We start from the raw sequence: 20,533 nt of genomic DNA on the forward strand, positions 1-20,533 counted from the left end.
ATATAAAGTAAATGAGAATGATGGAGGAAGATAAAGAGGATGGAAGATATAAAGGTAAAAGGGAGCAAGATAGAGGGAAAATGGAGGCGGCAAAGAGAGGGGGAAGGATGAGAAATGGGAGAGAAGGGATAAAATTAATGTCACAAAAGTGCGTGCACATTCTATAATTCATGTGGGGTCCTACTAGGAATGAGAAAATGTGCGAAGGTGAGAGAGGAAGATAGGTAGGGAATTTAATATTTTGGACATTAGTCTTAGGAAATATTAAAAAGAATTACACAATCAATACCTTGGTGCTTTATCCAATCAACACCTTGGCAAGAGAAATACAATATCATAGAGGTAAAAAATATTTACCATTTGCATATTGTTATGTTTTTTTATTCACTGAAACATAATTAATTTTTTGTATATTATTTTTAAAGTTCTATTGAATTTCATTTGTGTAACTAACATCATTTTCATGTGTTTTCGAATCAATATTTTCTTATTTTTATGTGATTATGTGTTTTCTTAAGAATATTCCCATGGGTGCTACCAGTTCTACTATGAGGGATTGATTGAATTTAGATGATTTTATTGGAATGTTAAAAGGTAAACGAAAATACATTACTATGATGATGTATGAGGTAGGCTTAAAAATGGTATTTAATAGTTTGAATTATCTTAGTTTCCCTATTATGTTATGATAATTTACACTTTTTTTAATGCAAGCTGTATCTAAAGTCATTCAAGCCCCTATTACACTATTTAATACATCTAATATTATGCCAATTGAAAACTTGGAGGAAGATTCCTATGTATGTAATTAACTTATTTCAGCTTATATATTTTTTAGTATTTCTATTTTTTCAACACAAAGCATTTCTGGAGTATCTCCACAAACCATGCAACTTGTTGGCATAGGAGATCCATTTATGTCTTCAACTACATCTAGTATTATGCCAAATTTAATATTCAATGATATGTTTATGTCGAGTTCATTATGTTAGTTTTGACTATTATGCCACCTCAATGTTGATATTTGTGCCTTGCAATATGTTTCAATGATGACTCCAACAAGCATACAACCTATTATTACAGAAGGCCATGTTATGCCATTTACGACTAAACTAGAAACAACTATCACAAGAGTGACATGAAATACAAAACTCCATAGCATTCCCTTTACATCAAATATTGATGTTCCTAGTATCCCTCTTTAATTGCACATGCGTGCCCCTATTAGGAGTACATCATAATTAATAAATAATAAATCAAATGCACATTTAGTCATAATTTTCCCACCAACAAAAAAAGGTTTCCTCCAGGAGTTTCATAGATTCACAATCAAGAATACTAAGGCTCCTACGAGATGGTCATGAAAATTGTTCAAATGAGATAGGAAATAATTAAACAAATATAATTATTGGAAAGGGCATTGTTGGAGAGTGTAGGGCTTACCTCAAATGAGTAAGAAAAAATATCTAGAGATATTATAGTATTATTGTTGTCCAATTAATATTTTTATTCAACATTATACATTTAAATTTTGATAATTTTAAAGTTTTTCGTACATATCATGTTTTCAATTTTAGTAAACTTGCTCTACTTTAAATTGTTTCTAATTTCTATGTTCTCAATTCTTGTTTTTTAGTTTCGTTTTTTGTGTTTATGATCATTATTTTAGAAATAAAAATATTTTCATATTTTGGTTGGTTTTCTAATAATTTCACAAATTTGTTGTAAATACAGGAAATAAATGATAAGGTGCATGATGTACCTATAACGGTATTTACCTCAATCCCCAAGACTATAACAATATCACTATTAACTACAAAATGAATGCAAGGAGTTGTAGTCTTCTTGCTGACCTCAAAAGAAAATGTCTTGAATGATGAAATGCGGTTAAAACTATTTCACTTTATTTTTCTTCATGTTGAATAATTATTTGGCATGACCATCTAAATGGGTTTGAGGAAGCAATCGAGTGCTAAAAAAAAATAACTATTTAAAGATGTAGTAATAGTATTTGGTAATCTAGAAGAAATCATTAGAGATATTGAACATAAATACATTCACTCCAAAAGAGACAATATATGGTCAAAAATAACAAAGGACTTGAGGTATCCATGTCTAGATTGGATGAAAGAAAAAGTGACATTGTATGAACTTATGTGAGATGCCAAATTTGAAGATGAAGGCCCAGAATATTCCAAATTATAGGCCATCTGCACAAGGAGGAGGTAAAATATGCCTTAGAGATGCAACAAAAGAAACACTAGCTAGGGTGTCAAGAATTGAAACTCATAAATTCGGACATGATGCATATAATAACATTCATGGTGGCATGGTAAATGTTTTCATTTATTATGTTTTCTATTACAGGTAAAATAATCATGACAAAGCTGTGACTTAATTGTATCTAGTGATTCATTAAACCTTATAAATTTGGTTATCATTCTTAATGTAGATTGAGAAAATTCAAAAGGAATCTCCAATTGATGACCTAAATGTGGTTCCCAATATATTAAACAACCTATGATTGACAAAGGGTAGAAATTAGTCACTTGCCATGAATTTGAGGTAGCTTTTTTGCATTTAATAATTCAATTGTAATTCCTAAACCCTAACATGAAACCACCATTGAATTTCAGCAAAAGGGATCCAAGAATAATGAGGAGGTTCTTCAATGTGATGAGAAATCCACACCAACAATTAGAGTAGTGCCCCGTAAAAAGATCACAAAAATGAAGAGGGTGGATAGAAAAAATGTGACATAACATAAAATTAGATTAAATTTGATGTTATTAAATCAACCCTACTAGGTTTTGAGGAGAAAAACATATAGTAAATGGTGAAACATACCTTTTCCAAGTGTTTTTGAACAAATACATATTTCTCAAAATTTTCTTGGTTATCTACATACATGGAAAAATTAATATGCTTGTGAATGTAAAAGTTGTTCAATGCGACTATTGATAATGAGATTTTCGACCGAATCAATGACACGAATGTATTTTCAGAAAATACAAGTGTGTTGCCCTATCATTTTCAAGCTTCCTTTCAAGATTGTTAAGTTTTATAAATTTTTCTTTTCATTGATATTTAAAAGAATTTATTGTAAGCTTAAAAAATAGTGGAATTTGTTCTCTTTATCCTCTAAAGAAAATAGGTTTCAGGAAATTAAAATCAATATACTCTGAATGTTAAAACGACCTTAAAAGAATATTGAAAATATTTTGGGTTTTTTTTAATATTTCTTGCATATCATCTCTCTAGAGACAAATGTTGGAATGCAATATTCCCTGAATTGGAGTATATATTTTAAAGTTGTACATATTATATATGTTTATTGTTCTGACTTTATAGACTTGTTGGAGAAATAGTTGACCAATGGTGTATCACTAGTAAGTATTTAATGTAAATATGTGGTTATTTATGCTATTAATAAAAATAAAAGAATATAGGAATTACTGTTGAAGCTACATCTAGATGGAAGAGATAAGGTTGCAATTTAATGGAGGAGAATGATTACCCCTATAGATTAAGTTGTAGACATCTAATCTAAATTATTATATTATTAATTATGATGGATAATATTGATCAATAATGTCTCCTAAGGAGAGGACATTGTCTTTGAGAGTGCAAAAGTGGAACTCATTAATGAGCTAGTAACTACCTATCACCTCACGGATGAGGTGGAGTTAATTACGAACTACCAACTACTTTGGTAAAGGGGATTTTTGTTGTGAATTTTGCTACTAAGAATAACATAGTGGACAAACATTGGTGAGAAGAAAAAGGTGACAAAACAAGAATTGAAGAAAATAAAACGCAAACATGCATGCTCGAAGGGACTTGGGTTGGAAATATATTGGAGATATGGGTGGAACAAGGTAGCTGCATCCTTAATTTCTAAAATACAATTTTCATGTTAGTACTTTTAACACTATAAATTTCTTGTTGACAAAATTTAACAAGTTGGTATTTAAACCTACTGGTGTTTTAATGTTTATTAATTACTAATTATTTTATGAGAGTGCTTTAGAGATGAAAGGTTTTATGTGGATTTATAGAAATTAAAAGAGAGATCATAGAAATTATTACATTGAACAACAAATATGGTACAAATGATGATATAGTTAAAATAATCAAATTATGAATTATTTTACGTATGGATAGTAAAAGTAATTTCTATATCACAAAGTTGTTTTTCTTATATTAGTTTTGTAAGATATCATATTACTTTCATTGTACCTAATGTAAATTAGTTCATAAAATTTAGTAAAGTGTCAATATGCCTAACTAGAAGTATGTGTATTAAAGATCAAGTAAAATAAGCTAACAAAATATACTATGTTTACATACAAGTATGGTTTCATAAAATCATAAACGTATTATTTGACTGAAGAAAAATCTAATGCAATAGTAAATACAATAATGAAAAAACTAAGTTGTTTTCTAATCCAACGCTTAATTATTTTAGACTAGAATAGAATTCTTGAGAAGAATTATTGAGAAATTTTATGTAGTCGAATTAAAAAGCGTTTGTTCTCTAGAGATAGATTTAACTCAGAACAAAATAAAATTTGATGGCTTCAAAACAAAAGAGGAAGGTCAATGAAGGTTTCAACATACTATGTTGAAGTTTTCAATATGTTATAATGGTTCTTTATTTAACTATAAGAGCATGAAGTAAAACAATAACAACATTTGAGCATCATAAGAAAAAATTGGTTTGATTTGAATAGATCTAAAAACCCAAATATGATTTAAATACCAATTAAAAGAATAATTTGTTAGAATAAAGGGTAGAAAATACCTATAAATTGTTACAAGGGAATAGTGTTTTAAAAGAAGGATTTCAGCCCTAGTCAAAGTCATTAAATGAACAAATAATGATGGTATATGACCATATAATTCCCCTCAGGATAAGTTTTCTATAGAAACCTCTATTTCTTAGAATCAAAATAGAAGAGAACCAATATCTTATAGAAGAAAGGACCATGAAAGTGTGTCTTCTGGCCTATGAAGGAAGGATGCCAAGTCCCTTAGGTTCTATAGAGACTTTTGAGATCCATTTCAAAGGAAAAAGTTTCAAAAATTTCGAGTAATGCAGTGCACCTCAGAAAATGATAGAGAAACAACACATAAGTATACACGGCTAAGACAAACATACAAATAATAGCTTTAACAACTAAAAATGATAAATGTTGTGTTGATATATACACTTGAAGGGAAATTTAGAAAAGCTGGAAATACTATGTCTAATTTCCCTACATAAAAAGTAGTTGTACTTATTATAATTACTAGTCTTAAAATAAGATTACAATTCTATGTACCAACATAATTTCAACCCAAAATGATGACCAAAGGCCATGATATACTAGGATTTTTAGCTAAGAATCCAAAATTTACTAAGAAGAGATTAAATATAGAAAAAATATTTAAAAAATTTATTTCAAAAAAACAAAAACCTTTAGAGGAAAGTCTTCAGCAAGATTAGGTCTATGTACCAAAAAAATTTCAACCCAAAAGGATGACCAAAGGCCATGATAGACTAGGATTTTCAACTAAGAATCCAAAATTTATTAAAAAGAGATTAAATATAGAAAAATTATTTAAAATTTTTATTTCAAAAAGAACAAAATCCTTTAGAGGAAACTCTTGAGCAAGATTAGGCTTTACTACAAAAGGTATGGATAGTATATTATAGATACATTTTGTAGGTTTGGTTAGTGCAAGACTGATGCAGGCAAATCTCACTGAGGGAGGTCATGGCTGGAGTATTTGTCTTTCTAGACAGAAGGAGTTTCAGTTAGTTTTTTTTCATTTTCATTTAAATTTCTAGTTGATAGAATTTAGGACCTTATGTTAAGTTTAAGGCTATCTCAACCCACTATTTGTTTTTGTTTACGTTCTTTTTATTTTTGGTTAAAATTTACTTTTAGAATATAGTCAAGAAAGAACAGTTATCAATGAATAACTAAATGTAACTGCTGACAGTTTAATAACTGTACAGTGAAATTTACAAAAAAAGGGAAGAAAAAAAATACTGTAATTATCATCATAGTATTGAATAGAAGCAAGCATGCAAACATTCGGAACACAGAACAAGAAAGTCTGAATCCATGTATCGCAGCCTAAAGTCATTTTCTTCCTAACTTAATTAAATTCATTTACACATTTCATAACGATGAAAGAGAGTGAATAATTAACATAGGAGCAAGAAGAATATGTGGACAAATTCAGCAAAGCAATGGAGCAGGCTTGCAGAAGAATCGAGCATAATCATTGTCGAAGGAATAAACAAATATCTACAGGTATCAACAAAACTCATATCATTCCCATTTACTATTTAGTTATAAAAAATAAATCACTGTGTATATATCGATATCAAATATCTACAGTCCAAGATACAGTTGTCAAATACAGACAGGCCATGAAAACATAGGTCCTCTATTAACAGTGCCAAATACAACCACAAGGTCACCATATGACCGATATAAATCCAGTTCATAAGTTAATAGCCAGAGGCATAAATACACAGGCCAAGACATAGTGAGGCCGAAGCCAAACCCTCACAACGGACCCAGAGAAAACTACCAACAACAAACGTATCAGATGGATAGGTAGAGGAATAATAAGGAGGGACCCAATCCGATACAAGCGTCAATGTCAGGGCACGAGACCACCAAACCGTGAGCCCAATCGTATACTTGCATGGCCAAAAAACAGGGCCATTATAGCCAGCAAATAGAGCCATAAGAAAAAGAACTGAAAACAGAGGTAAGGGTTTAAGGAAAGACCACTTACCGAAGGAGTCGAGCCCATGCGAATGAGGAAGGAAGTCACAGAACAAGGTCAAATTAGTAGAGTGCACACTACTCACAAGGAGCAAGAACAGTCAGTAATAGTAAAAAATGAGGCAGAAGTGTAAGGAATAGATGGAGAACTTACCTCTGGTTGAACGCCAGATGAGTGGCGAGAGTCGAGCCATCCCACGACCATGACCTGCAACAGAATGCCAAGCAAGTAGTCAAACAACGAGGTGAACACTTTGAAGACAGCAACATAATCAAAGCGAGCTTACAGCAAAGACCCACAACCGAAATCATAGTGAGAGCCGAATAGACAGAGAATAGAGACTGAGAACAAGGGTTCCAGACCCAAAACTTCGAAACCATTCACAGAATAGGAAACATCATCAGAACATCCAAGTAGAAACCCTCATAGAGAACCATTCCCAGAGCTGGCCAAGTGACACACTCGTGAAGCAACAACCAAAGACCAGAAGCCGAGACCTAAATGGACAGAGCAACAATAGAATGGTTGGGGTTAGGGTTTCAACGGGATAGTGAAGAGGCAGGAGAAGCGAGCCTGAGGAAGAGGACAATTTTCCTCACGACATTAACCTCCCGTGCCATGCCATAAAGTCATCCAACTACAAAACAATCAACCATACAATCAGTATTTAATTTTATGCCATAAGTGATCAGGGATGGTCCCATCAAATTTTGGTATCATAGCAGGCTAGAGTTAATTTGTTTTTTCTTTTACAAAATGGAAGTCGGAAGAAGAGGTCGTGGCAAAGCTATTCAAAGGGTAGTAGATGAAGGATTGAGAGAAGATATTAGGATCCTGAATGCCCGTTTGGCAGTAGTAGAAGCAGGAAGGATAAGGGATCGGGAAGGAGGAGACGACAGTGATGAGGAAGCTGCAGTTACAACAGATGGATCAGATGAGGAAGGACCTAAAATCAAATTGTTAAGGTCAATTTTATTTTCTAGCAATAAGCCAAAGCCTAAGATTTCAAACTATGATGGTAGTTTGTCCACATAAGTGTTGTTGGACTAGATTAGTGAGTTAGACAAATACTATGAATGTTAGGAGATCAGTGAACATAGGAAAGTTAAATTCACTGCCACGAAGTTTAAAGGACATGTGGCCTTATGGTGGGACAGTGTCCAAGCAGATAGGAGAATATCAAATAAGTTACATATTAAAAAGTAGACCAGAATGGTTGCCAAAATGAAGGGTAATTTTTTGCTCAAATATTACTAGATTTCTCTGTATCGGCAGGTGCAGAATTTGAAACAGAGAGGAATGATGGTGAAAGAATATACCAAATAATTTTATCAGGTGAATCTGAGAGCAGGTTACATTAAAGAAACCCCAGAAAAGACAACAAGGTTTGTGAATGGCCTAAGGCTGGAGATATTAGACGAGATAAGTATTATTTCTCCAAAAACCATAGAGGAAGCATACCAGAGTGCCTTGAAGGCAAAAGGAAATATCACGAGGAAGCAGAATGCTAGAAGAGGACATGGATTTGGCAGAGGGAAAGGACAATCCTTTGGTAGAGGAAGGACTACCAACAATAGTGAAGAAGGCAGTAGTTCAAAGACTTTAGGAACAACAGAAAAGGAAGGTAGCACTAGGGGATGAAGGCCATACCAAAGAGGAAGGGGTAACGGCAGAGGAAAAGGAGCTACCTACCAGTGTTACAAGTGCCACAAGTGGGGCACAGGTCCTTTGAGTGTCCTGAAGGTGAACAGGTTGGACAAAGAGGAGCATATGTTGCTCAAACAGAGGAAGTAGAGGTACCATCCCAAGAGGTAAAGAATGTACTGGAGACAGGAGAGGCCTTAGTCTTGAATAAGGTAATGTTGAAACCAGCAAATGAGACAGATGAATAAACCCAGAGAAAGGAATTATTCTAGACTGTGTGTAAGTAACATGGAAAATGCTGCAAACTAATTATAGATAGTGGAAGCAATGATAATCTGATTGCAACAGAGATGGTGGAGAAATTGGGTTTGAAAAGGTTGAAGCACCCAAATCCCTATAAGGAATCTTGGTTATAGAAAGGTCATCAACTGCTAGTTGACGAGCAGTGTGAGGTGGAAATCCATATTGGCAAGTATAAGGACAAAGTGATTTGTGATATCATGCCCATGGATATGTGTCATATTTTTCTAGGTAGACCCTGGCAGTATGACCGAAAAGTTTTTCATGATGGAAAGACAAACTATTACAAGTTTGTCAAGGATGGGATTAAGCATACACTAGTACCCATCAAGGAAGAAGAGACATTAGAGACTAGTGGGATAAAAGTGTTGCTGATGGGGGGGAAATAATTTTTAAAATAGATTGAAGATAATGAGATAAAGTATGCCATTGTAAAGAGACCAAGAGTATTGTTGTTGCATACTGAAATTTCTGACTTACCTGAAGAAATCCAGGATTTGTTACAGGAATTCAGCGACATTGTGGTGGATGATTTACCAGATAAGTTACCACCAAAGTGAAGTATCAGTCATCACATAGATTTCATCACCAGAGCTAGTTTACCAAACAAAGTTGCTTATCGAATGAGTCCTAAGGACAATGAAGAGATCAAGAAGCAGGTACAAGAATTGTTGGACAACGGTTTGGTATAGAAAAGTTTAAGTCCCTGTGCAAGTTCTGACAGTTTTAGCTCACAAGAAAGGAGGCGAGTGGCGGATGTGTAGAGATTTGAGAGCAATAAATAAAATTACTATCAGGTACAGGTTTCCATTGCCATGAATGGATGACATGATGGACTGCCTGAGTGGAGCAACATATTTTTCGAAGATAGATCTAGAGAGCGGATACCACTAGATTAGAATAAGAGAAGGGGCCGAATGGAAAATAGCTTTCAAAACCAATGAAGGTATGTATGACTATCTGGTGATGCCATTTGGGTTGAGTAACTACCCTAACGCTTTCATGCCCCTGATGAACGAGATGTCGAAGGAGTTCATTGGGAAATTCATAATTGTGTATCTTGACGATATACTGATTTTCAGCAAGATGAAGGAAGAACATTTTCGACATGCTAGATATGTTCTGGAGAAGTTGTAGCAAACTAAGTTGCTGATAAATTTAAAAAAAAATCTTTCCTTAAGAAGGAGTTAGTCTATTTGGGTTTTGTGATTGCAGAAAATGAGCTGAAAATGGACCCAAAAAAAGTTGCAGCTATCATCAGCTGGCCATTCCCTAAGAGTCTGTTCAAAGTTCGTAGTTTTCATGGGTTGCAAAGTTTCTATCACAAGTTTATAAATGATTTTAGTGGAATCTGCGCACCTATGTTGGATACCATCAAAAAGGAAAGTCAAACTCTCCATTGGACTAAAGCTGCAGAGAAGAGTTTTCAAATATTGAAGAAAAATATCACTGAAAGGCCAATTTTGAGGTTCCTTGATTTTAACAAATTTTTCCAAGTTAGTTGTGATGCCAGTGGTACAGCCATTGGAGCCGCACTCAGCCAGGAAGACAAACTAATAGCTTATTTCAGTGAAAAATTAAATGAAAGCAGGCGAAAATACACGTCTTACGATAAGGACTTTTATTCTGTCATCCAAGAATTGAAGCAATGGAGACATTGTTTGTTGGGTAATGAGCTTGTCTTGTTTTCTGATAATTCTGCATTACAGTATGTTATGTAGCAGCATAAACTGAATCATAAAAATGCAAAATGGGTGGAGTAATTGTAGAGTTTTACATTCGTATTGAAGCATATCAATGGTCAAGCCAACAAGGTAGCAGATGCACTAAGCAGAATAGTTTTACTCTTGTAGGCGAGCACAAAACAAATGTTGGGTTTTGAACATCGGAAGGACTTGTATCAAACAAATGAAGATTTCAAGGAGGCTTATGAAGCCTCCCAAAATCCCTTGTTGAGAAATAATGGTCCATGGTTGGACTATAAATTACAGGGGGAGCTGCTATTCAAGGGAGGACAGTTGTGTGTTCCAGAATGTTCTATGAGGGAGAACATTATCCAGGAAAAACATAGTGGAGGTCTAGTTAGACATTTCAGCATTGATAAGACCTTGGATCAGCTTATTCATTTTCATTACTATTTGAAGATGCGAAGATACGTGCAACGATATGTAACCAGGTGTAAGATATGTCAGTTGGTGAAAGGGCACTGTCAGAACACAAGGTTGTATACACCCCTACCTATTCCAAATAGACCATGGGATTCAGTCAATTTGGAATTTGTCCTGGGTCTACCAACGACACAGTGAGGTTATGACTCCATCATGGTGGTGGTGGACCATTTCTCCAAGATGGCACACTTCATCCCTTGCAGGAAAACCAATGACGTTACCCATGTAGCACAACTTTTTTTCACTGAAGCCGTCAGAATGCATGGCTTACCCAAGTCCATTATTTCCAATAGGGATGTGAAATTGACAGGACATTTTTGGCGCACCTTGTGGAAAAGGCTAGATACAAAGTTAAATTTTAGCTCCACTTATCACCCACAAACCGTTAAATTTTAGCTCCACTTATCACCCACAGACCGATGGGCAGATGGAGGTGGTGAACCGGAGTTTAGGGAACTTGCTACGGAGTCTAGTTGGAGAAAATTCACTAATGTGGGATCGTGTACTTGCGCAAGTGGAATTTTCTTACAACAATTCACCAAATCGAAGCACAAGAAGTAGTCCTTTCTAGATCCTGTATGGAATGCGTCCCTGAGGAGTGCATGAGTTACGAGATTTGGGACAGTTAGAGAGAAGAAGTGCTAATGGGGAGGATTTCGTAAGAGCAATTAACGACCTACATGAGCAGGTGAAGTCAAAATTGCAGGACAACAGTCAAAGATACAAACAGAAAGCAGATCTGAAATGATGGGAGGTACAATTTAATGTAGGGGATCAAGTCCTAGCACATCTGCGCAAAGAAATATTCCATAAGGGCGAATACAATAAGTTGAAATTTAGGAAAATTTGACCTTGAAAAATTCTACGTAAGTTTTCCGCAAGTGCCTATGCGCCGCAATTGCCTCTAGGTATAGGAATATCGCCCATCTTTAATGTGGCAGATTTATTCCCATACACTGCCAGTCCTGAAGGGGACAGTTCGGCACAACAAAAAACATGATACCAAGGAAGAGAGTAGTTCATGGATGAGACAAATTCCTTCAGCTCAGCCACTTGAAATCGAATGAATCCCCGATACACAGGTGGCTAGGTGGACTAAAAAAAATGAGTACCTACAATACCTCATCAAGTGGAAGGACCGCCCCATTGAGGACAGTTTGTGGCTTGACGCAGGATAGATACAATGTGCAGGGCATTCTATCAAGGAGCTCATAGACTGGAGCCATGAATTTTTGTCTACCCCAGGAGCGTGATGCAGGACCATCCAGCTAAGGGAGGTCATGGCTGGAGTATTTGTCTTTGCAGACAGAAGGAGTTTCAATTAGTTTTTTTTAATTTTCATTTAAATTTCTAGTTAACGGCATTTAGGACCTTATATTAAATTTAACGTTGCCTCAGCCCACTATTTGTTTTTGTTTCTGTTCTTTTTATTTTTGGTTAAAATTTACTTTTAGAATACAATCAAGAAAGAACAGTTATAAATTAATACTAAATGTAATTGCTAAAAATTTAATAACTATATAGTGAACTTTAGAAAAAAAGGGAGGAAAAAACCTACTGTAATTATCATCATAGTATTGAATAGAAGCAGGCATGCAAACATTCAAAACATAGAACAAGAAAGTATGAATCCATGTATTGCAGCCTAAAGTCATTTTCTTCCTAACATAATGAAATTCATTTTACCCATTTCATAACGATGATAGAGAGTGAATAATTAACACAGAAGCAAGAAGAATACGTGAACAAGTTCAACAAAACAACAGACTGGGCTTGCAGAAGAATTGAGCATAATCATTGTCGAAGGAATAAACAAATATGTACAGGTACCAATAGAACTCATATCATTCCCCTTTACTATTTAATTATAAAAAAGAAATCATTGTATATATATCGATATCAAATATCTACAGTCCAAGATATAGTTTCCAAATAAAAATAGGCCATGAAAACAGAGGTCCTCCACTAATAGTTCCAAATACAACCACGAGGTTACCATACGACCGAAATAAATCTAGTTCATAATTTAATAGCTGGAGGCATAAATACATAGGCAAAGACACAGTGAGGGAGGAAAAATACATAGGCAAAGACACAGTGAGGCTGAAGCCAAACCCTCACAACAGACCCAGAGAAGACTGCCAACAACAAAGGTATCAGATAGATAGACAAAGGAATAATAAGGAGTGACCCTACCCGATACAAGCATCGTTTCCAGGGCACGAGACCAGCAAACCGTGAGCCTAGCTGTATACCTGTGTGGCCAACAAATAGGGCCATTAGAGCCAGCAAACAGAGCCATAATCACAAGAACTGAAAATAGAGGCAAGGGTTTAAGGAAATACCACTTACCGAAGCAACCGAGCCAGTGCAAACAAGGAAGGAAGCCGCGGACCAAGGTCACAGTCGCAGAGTGCCCACTTCTCACAAGGAGCAAGAACAGTCAGTAACAGTAGAAAACGAGACAGAAGCATAAGGCATAGAGGGAGAACTTACCTCTGGTTGAACGCCGGATGAGAGCCGAGAGCCGAGCCACCCCACGACCATGACCTACAACAAAATGCCAAGCAAGCAGTCAAACATTGAGGCGAACACTTTGAAGACAACAACATAATCAAAGCCAGCGTACAACAAAGACCGACAACCGAAATCATAGATTCGGAGAACAGGAAACATCATCAAAGCGTGCAAGTAGAAACCCTCACGGAGAACCATTCCTAGAGCTGGACAAGCGAAACCCTCATGAAGCAACAACTAGAGACCAGAAGACGAGACCTCAACGGAGCAGCAGAACAATAGAGCAACAATAGAATGGTCGGGGTTAGGGTTTCAACGGGATAATGAAGAGGCGGGAGAAGCAAGCCTGAGGAAGAGGACAGTTGTCCTCACGACATTAACCTTGCATACCACACCATAAAGTCAGCCAACTACAAAACAATCAACCATAAAATCAATATTTAATTTTATGCTGTAAGTGATTAGGGCTAGTCCCATCAAAGACTTAGCAGACCATGTTAAACCAAGCCAATCTCAAACTTTTCATAATTGCTTACAAATAATCATTGTAATATAGAAAGAAAATTTACCATGTTGAAAATAACCTTAAAATCTTTAAAGTGTTATTTATGATTGGAAAAAAAACTTTGAGAGCAAAAGATAATGTATACCATGGATATTGTAATCGCCTGTTCCAAGCCAAAAATATTTCCCCTGGATTATATGTTTACCCAAAAATACCTTGAATATAGGAAGTTGGAAATTTTATTTTCTCAGCCTTGTTTAAATTTGAGGGGTATGCCTGTAGTGTAAGAAGATACAAGCAATAAAAAAGCAAGTCTCATTACCAACTCCTGCCTAGGAGTTTTGGTGTTTAAAATAGATTTACAGAGTCCCATCTATTTTCTCCAACTATAGTGGTAATTTTATATAGGAGAGAAAAATAAAATTAATGTAGAACCCTCCTGTATAATCTTCTATCAAAAATGTCAAATACCAAAAAAAATCATTACTGTTTCAAGAATTACCCAAGGGAAAATATTAGGGAAATCATACGTGTCTCTCCTTAGAATAGTAACGGGGCGAAATAGTAAGAAACTCTTTCGACACCTTAAATTATGAAGAAGTTTTTAAAATCCCTCATAATATACTATCTATTTACCTACAAGAACAAAACGTACAGTTCATTAAAAGGGAAAATAGAAATATTATTAAATTAGAGAACAAGCGTACATATAATTTTGGTATTAAATTTATTATTGTACCTTGTTATGTAAAAAAATGGGCACTTGTGTTCGTTGTGCATGTTTACTTCTAAATCTGTATAAGAAATGACGAGGGTTTAAGCCTGCAAACAAAAGACAACAATAGATACTATGTATTTACCTACAAGAACAAAATGTACAGTTCATTAAGAGGGAAAATAGAAATATTATTAAATTCGAGAACAAGCGTAGGTATAATTTTGGTATTAAATTTATTATAGTACCTTGTTATGTAAAAAAATTGGTCACTTGTGTTCGTTGTGAATTTGTACTTCTAAATCCGTATAAGAAATGGCGAAGGTTTAAGCCTGCAAACAAAAGACAACAATAGAGAAAAAATTAATTTAACTAACAATAAACATACAGTGTTAAAAATTACAACGAAAAAGAGCTCATAAACTTTTACAGAGCCATTTCATACCTGTAACTCATGTGAAAAGCCCTGGAACCGCATCATATTGCTTAAATCCCAAAGCAAATAACCAAGTCAAAGAGAGGGTAATGTTTCCCTGTTAGAGTTGGAAGCAATCGAATTTTCTTTCGATGGGTAGTAGAACACATCAGAGCTCTGTCTGCAACCCGAAGAGACAACAATACCAAATGCGTGGACAGAGGCATTGTCAATCAAATGATGAGAAAACGCCAAGACTTTGACAATCGCAGATTCTCTAAGATGTAATCATAGTTACTGAAGCTAAGGTTTGCAAAAAGCTTTGTGCCATACTGCTAGAGGATAGATGGAATTACAAAGTGAGGCAACGAGTATGAAAGAGTAAAAAAAACTCGTGTTATGTAATACCATATCGATCACATTGTTAAAAGTATGCTAACACATAATGAAAAATTATCGAATGTCATTTCAAACATCAAGTATCAAAGATAAGTGTTATACGGGGCATTCGGTTATGTAATTATGTTTATATCAAAAGTACAATATAGGAAATACCCCAAGTATTGAACCATTATATAATCACTTGCAAATACAGCATGATATAATCACTTGCAAATAAATATCCTAAATAAAACCTATGTTCCAACAAATTCTTAAATTTGGGATCACAAAGGTCACCTACCATTGGTGACATGGTATGGCATTAAAAAAATGAATAGACAACCATGGTATGGCATTAAAATTTTGAATAAACATACAATTGAATAACCAGCCATGGGTGGATTATATATTAGATCAGGAAAGTTACTCAATTTTAAGCCTAACTAAATGTATGGGCTTACAGTAGGTTACGGAACTTTAAAGGTAATCGACCCTTAGTGACATGGTATGGTATTAAAAAAATGAATAAACAACCCTTAGTGACATGGTATATGCATTAAATTTTGGAATAAACATACAATTGTAAGCTTAACTAAATATATGGGCTTATAATATAAAGAGCCATGTTTTTAATTTAATGGGCTTACAATATAAAGATAAGGTATTTAATTAAATTAATATGAGCTTAAATTGTGTATATGAATTATGATAGAATTTAATATTAAATGAATGAGAAGTAATAGTCAAATATACTATTATATTTTGAGATATAATAGGAAATTAATTATATATAATATATTAGATAAGGAAAGTTACTGAATTTTAAGTTTAATTAAATGTATGGGCTTATAATATAAAGACATGGGTCTTTTAATTTAATTTAATTAATAGAGGCTTAAGTTGTGTATAGTTTTTATGATAGAATTTAAGATTAAGTGTACGAGAAGTAATAGTGAAATATTGATGTATACACAAAGAGAATATTAGTTGATTATTGTCTTTATTTTCTTTAAACAAATTACCACAAAAGGTATATTATAAGTGGTATCATAGATGGGGTTTCAACATTGGTTATATTAGTTTTGTAACATATAGGTAACACTTCAAAAAGAAAAATTGAAGGATGGTTGAAGATAACAATAAGAAGACTTTTGTATGATTACCTAAAGAGAGTAGACAACATGATTCTGAATTAGGAATAATGGGAGAAGGAACTAGGAACTAGAGAATCATGAGCCTCATATTCTTCAAATAGTCCACAAATTAAAATAAGACATACACATTATTAATATCTCTGAGGAAAATATGTTGAAGGCTAAGGATAAGTAGGAGGATATCAATTGTTACCTACTTAAGAGGTTGGAAGAAAGCAAGGATAGTAAAAAAATGGAAATTACTTTTAAGAAAATACCTAGAAGTGAATCTACTAATAGAACTATGTCTAAAACTTCTAGTGAAAGTAAAACACCTAAACTTGATGATGAAAGGGAAGAACAAAAATATGGAAGTGGTACCTCTATCTAAGAAGAAAAGGGTTGCATCTTAGTTGCAAGTTGAATTAAAAAAAAATACACCTTGATAGAGAATATAGAGAAGGGAAAGAAGTTTGATTTTTTTAAATGTCAATTTTTTTTTAGTTTTATATGAAGGATATTGGCTACATATTAGCTAGCTAGTAATGTATCATAATGGTTGGAGGAAAATAAAGCCATAAGGAAAATTAGAAATAAAAATTTGACTGGGAATCTATATAGAAAAAAATAATAAAATCATTTTCTTAAAAAAATAAAGGATCGAGGAAAACCTCATTTTTTAATACTTTTAAAAAGTATTCAAAAGGAAAATATAACAAAAGAATAGGATTTTGTGGAAAATCCGGCCATAAGGGGAAACATAAAAAAAATTACCCCTAGATGAACGAAACTCCTTGATTGGTCGACTTATTCGTTGATTACGTTGAAAACCTTATTTTTGGTAATTATATGCTTATGCACTACTCAATAAACCCTAAACAAACATGTTTCTACCTACTCTAGTCATGTACATACCCGCTCATTTGTTAGTTATGAAATCGATTGCAAACTCGATAGTGAGGAAGAACCTTGTTGGTGAAAATGCTTACAAATCGAAACCTTTAACACAGGAAGCATTTGTAGAGGTATGGAAATAATATATTTTCATTTCAAAGTGTAGCATACATAAATTATTTGGTGAAATTCACGTTGGTGTATGTGTTGATGGAATGCCTTTATTTCAAGTGGTTTTCACTCCCTCTTTTCAAAATATAATGAGAAAAGAATAATGCTTTTGGGCACTCATAATTTGGACTCGAGTGGGTTTCTCCTTTAAAAAAGAAAGAAAGAAAAGAAACTAAAGAATGACATCCATTTTTGATGTTGTTGCCACAAAGTGATTTTCAAAGACTTCTTTCCGCGGTGAATAAAAGTTGGGTTACTTGCTTGAGAAAAATAACCAAAGAAGTGAATTCTTTTGATTGGAATAAAAAAAAAGTCTATTGTAAAAGAATTATGTATATGATGAACTTTCAAAAAACAATGGTTTTGTTACTGAGGCATTTAATATCCTTACATGAATATTTGAAAATATTATTTTTTTATACATTGAAAGAATGATATAACTTCTTCATGGTCATCATTAGAATTCATTAATTTTTTTTATTAGAATTCATTAAAAAATTGTTATACTACTATCTTCTGAGTCTTATTCCACTAAAATAAACATAGATTAATGTTTCATAAGGTTTAATGTGATATTTCAAAACTTTTATTCCAGTATGCCAATAGAGATTAAACCCTTTGAATCTACTACTAAGTTGTGTTATACAGTATCACATCAGCATGATTTTGACTTCTATCTCTCAGAAAGAATATCTTCGCTTAAGAAACAAGTAGATAAGCCTTTTCTCTCTTGGTGCACCTCTTGGTCCACCTCACCATGCTACATCATCTCTCTGTTGGCCCGCCTCACCTCACACTACGTTCATTGGTCGATCTTTGTTGTTGATCTAAATACTCCACTTTGCTCTCCTATGTTGCATTTGAGTTCAAGTCTATAGTAGTAAGGATTCCTAAGTGAGTAAGAGGAGTTGAAGTCAAAGTGTTATTCCATAAAGGTTCCTATGTGAAAAGCCCCACCCAATAAGTAAAATGAAGGTGAATTGGGAAGCTTACCTTCCCTTACTTACCAGGCTGGTTACCTTCGCTCCACACCTCCTAGCTCTGCGAATACCAAATAGATTACACCTCTTATATTCAACATTAGAAAAAAAATTATTGAGGTTAAAAAATTGTAAAATAATTAATGTGTTTGTGGGAAATTGTCTAGGCATCATGTTAATGAGTATTTGACAATGAAGAAGCAAAAAGGTGAAGGAGGACAAGGAAACTTAGGTTTTCATATTTCCCCAATTAAAAGTATTAACAGGTGGTATGGACCTTGCACTGCCAAATTCATGATATGATTATAATCCCATATTTTAAATTTGTAAGGTATCATTCCCCTTACAATAGAAAATTTCTAGATCAATGATGAAGAGAAATATTTGTTCTATAGTAGCGATAATGAAATTGAAACTAAGGGTTAGGAAGGATTGGGAACATTTAATTTTATTCTAAAGGTAACACTCAAGGTATTCATAGGAAATTTATTGGCCAAAATAATTTTGAAGATATTTTTGTCACTAAAGAAAAATGTAATACCTTCCTGTGTAAAATGCATGTGTATTGCTAAGTAGGCTCGCATTCTTTAGTGAAAATAATTTTGAAATCATATAAAGTAAAGGAAAAAAAAAAAAATAGTAGACTCTAATAGGATGAATCTAAATTAGATTTGTGTTATTTTTTTAAGCATTTGGAAACCAAACCTAGCTAATTTTTTTTGGAAAAGCATTACATATTTTGATGAAGAATATGTAAAAATTAAGAAGAATAATTCATAAATCACATTCATAAGGTGACTAAGAGAATGATTTTTTTTTTTTTTAAGTTAATAACAAGGAGGATTTTTTGATGCATATATAGATAATTTACATAACCAATGACTCAAACATAAAATTGTTTGTCCTTAATGAACTACATACATATTGGATAAGTGGAAATATTGGCTATTACAAGCTAATAACCTTGTTAACAAAGGATTTATGTGGGCCTAATATGAAATGAGAAACAACATAATATCTAACACAATGTTAAGAATTTTGAACATGTTAAAGCCTCCCATCAACATGGAGTTGGATTATTACCCCCTTTACTCTTTCCAAAATGGAAATGGGAGGTAATATCTATGGATTTTATCATTAGTTTGCTAAAAACAAGGAGATAAAATTAGTTTATAACTGTTACCCTACACAAACGTTGTAAGATAACATTGTCATTTATGTAATGGCTACCATCAAGACCATTAACATAGAAGAAATATTAATGAAGTTAGTCTTTAGATTGCATGATATGCTTAAGCCTCTTATCTCAGACCATGATGCAAAGTTTACTTCTAAGTTTTGGAAAGTATTATTTGAAGGAATGGGTACAAAGATGAATTTTTTCCTAGGTTATTATCTTTAGGCTAATCAGAAAGGGCCAATTCATTTCTGAAGGACATGATGAAAATATATGTCATGGATAGGCTCACTATGTGGGAAGACTATTTATATCTAGCTGAATTTTCCTATAATAATAGCTACTAGACTTCATTAAAAGTGAGTTGTTTTGAGGTAACATATGGGAGATAATGCTAAGGAATTTTGATTTGGCACCATATTGAAGATAGGGTGATGTTAGGTACAAACAATATTAAATAAATGAAATAGATAGTTAAACTTGTAAATAGAACCCAAAAACAACTCTACTAAAGAGTTGTGTAGATTTGAAAAGGAATAAAAAAGTTCAATGTGATTGATCACATGTATGTGTATGTGAAGGTGAAACCAATAAGAGCACTTTTAAACATGGTAGTTGTTGAAAGCTATCAGCTAAATACTATGGACCCTTTGAAGTATTCAATAAAATTGTTCCAATGGCTTATCAACTTGCTCTCCCATCAAGCATAAAGTTTTATAATGTATTTCATGTATCTTTGTTAAA

Source organism: Pinus tabuliformis, chromosome 8 (assembly GCF_031772625.1).
Source record: "Pinus tabuliformis cultivar Carrire ecotype Pingquan chromosome 8, CPIR1, whole genome shotgun sequence".
In the NCBI taxonomy this organism is placed as follows: Eukaryota; Viridiplantae; Streptophyta; class Pinopsida; order Pinales; family Pinaceae; genus Pinus; species Pinus tabuliformis.